This window comes from Sardina pilchardus, chromosome 2 (assembly GCF_963854185.1).
Source record: "Sardina pilchardus chromosome 2, fSarPil1.1, whole genome shotgun sequence".
Lineage (NCBI taxonomy): Eukaryota > Metazoa > Chordata > Actinopteri > Clupeiformes > Clupeidae > Sardina > Sardina pilchardus.
In genome coordinates, this window is record NC_084995.1 from 18,085,675 (window position 1) to 18,088,174 (window position 2,500).

A 2,500-nucleotide genomic window follows, 5' to 3' on the forward strand; every position below is an offset into this window, starting at 1 on the left:
GTCTGTGTGGCCATTGGCCGTGGATTAAACGAGCGTGGCTTTGATGCGGCTCCAGCGCGGGGCCTTGCGAGCGCTCCAGAGGTCCGAGGGCGGCTCAGGGGGCTCCGGTCTAACAAGCAGCACCACGGTGCCCTCCAGCTCCAGATCCATCACTGCCCTCCACCACCTCCTCCACCACCACCTCCTCCTCCACCTCCTCCTGCTCCTCCTTCTGCCGGACCAAATCACCTCCAGCTCCAGATCCATCGCCTCCCTCCTCCACCTCCACCTCCACCTCCACCTACTCCTGCTCCTCCTTCTGCCGGACCAAATCACCTCCAACTCCCCCTGCTCTGCTCTGCTCTGCACTGTGCCGTGGACTGCCTTCTGCTGCTCGACACCTTCTCCGTCAGCCTGCAGCTCCAAATCTATCAAAGCCCCATTACATCTGGACATACTCACTGTCTGCCTGCAGTACCCACACACACCGCACCGGAGAGTCATGTGTGATGGTGCTTCTGCTACTCAATAGCAACCAATCATTCCAACGACAATGGTAGCTGTATAGATGTAAATGCAATTCAATTTATGATGAATTCATTGATCTATTAACTGATTAGTTAAAAGTAAAAAAACTGTAAAACATATAGTGGGAAAGTGTGTACAGTATGCATTACTTTTACATTTTCCTGAATAAGGCAAACTTATTACTCGATGGGGAAAAAAGCTAAACTCCACCATTTTTCAGAAGTTGGCTCTCCAAAAGCATTTTTAAACAGGATTATGAAATCCCAGAGCAGGAACACACACACAAACACAAGCACAAACTCACACACACAACACCAAACTATAAGCGTGTGGTGTATGTGTAAGCACAGAGTCTATAGTCTATGGCCATAGTTGTGTCTTTCCTTTAGCTCTGGCATGACACACACCTGCTCGGCAGAATTCATCTCTGTCTCCATTAACCTTACATTACATTTCCCTTACGCTAAACCTTCCATTTATTCCGCGGCGGTGCGGCGGTGGATCCTCGACACACTAAAGAGGATTGCGATGATTTGGAGATTAGCATGTGTGTTAGTGTTTCCATCTGCGCAGCGCCTCTGTGTGATTTCATGTTTTATGTATAGTGATTTGGCTGATGGGCTCAGCTCACTCGGCATAATCAGCCCCGTTGTTTTTCACCCAGTGATCAGCACCTTCGACGAGAGCCGGACTGAAATATTCATGACTCTCCACACATGGCTACTCATATTAAAAACGCCCCCCAAAAATATGACAGTTTTTTTTTTCAGTCTGGGAACAACCATGGCAGTTAATCATGGTGTCAGATGGGGGGGATTAAATGTACTGGTCATGTTGGAACATCGTACGTCATGAGGCAAATCTTGCCCTTGTTGCACTTCTACAAACGCGCAATGACAGACTTTTTTTGTGAATGCAAACAGAAGTACAGCCAGTGCAGCCGTCCGGTGACTTTGAGCCTGTCCGCTTGGATGGCAGAACTGTTCAGGCAAATTTGCCTCGACTTTCCAGTTAGACTGTTGTTTATAGAAACAAACAAACAAAAAAACATTCTTTCTGCTTTTCTAAAAAAAGCACAACATCTGGTTCAACATCACTATTTCAAATTATCCTCCAGCAAAACTGTGATAATCGATTTGGCAACTATCTACCCAGAACCCCACTCCCCCAACCCCCCTACTCCAAAAGCACTAGCATCAACTCCAGAAGAATACAACAGTAACGAGTTTTCCCTGAATATACCGTGTTTATTCCTCGCTAACGCTTTCAAAAAAATCTAAGCAAGATGATTAAAATACAGCTGTCTTGTGGAGTGTGTCCCTCCAACAAGCATATCGGCGGTGAGCTATGCAGACAAATGAGGAAAAACAACACACACACAGAGAAAGAGCCAACGGTGGAGCTACGGCGTCAATTGGACACAGGAGCGCAAAACAGCCGTGACAGCCGCGGACCGGGCCGTGCTGTGTGTGATTACGGCGTGTCTGAAAAGGCCCACCTTGTTTGGGTGGCTCTCGCCGGGCGGACGACATGAACGCATTCACTTGGGGGCAAGAGGAGAGCACGGGGATTGGTGGTGACGGACAGGTCAGTAATTAACACGGAAGGACGCAAGCATGAATACCCAAACATGCCCCCGTACACACACACACACACACAAGGTGAAAAGAAGCTTCCTGCCTCCTCTTTCCTGGCGCTTGAGATTGTGTTTGCATTCTGGGTCGGACGTGATTGATCTATGAAGAGGCTGTTGGGGGAGGGTGCTGGTGTTGTTGTGTGGGTATTGATGCTGACAGCCCTCCTGGTGTTTAGCATGTGTGTGTGTGTGCGCACAAACACCTCTCACACTCCTATCCAATTACATGTTTGAACATGCATGTAATGAACATGTGCATTCAAATATGTGACAGACACACAGACATACAAACTAAATACTCTCCTCTTCACACATAATGACACACTCACACACACACACACACACACACACACACAC

General features: G+C 48.0%; 1 protein-coding gene across 1 annotated transcript in view; it reads right to left on the reverse strand.

Annotated features, from left to right (window-relative positions):
• The window catches only part of tenm3 (teneurin transmembrane protein 3), a 204,192-nt gene that overhangs the window by 172,927 nt on the left and 28,765 nt on the right, over positions 1-2,500 (reverse strand). The window lies entirely within an intron of this gene.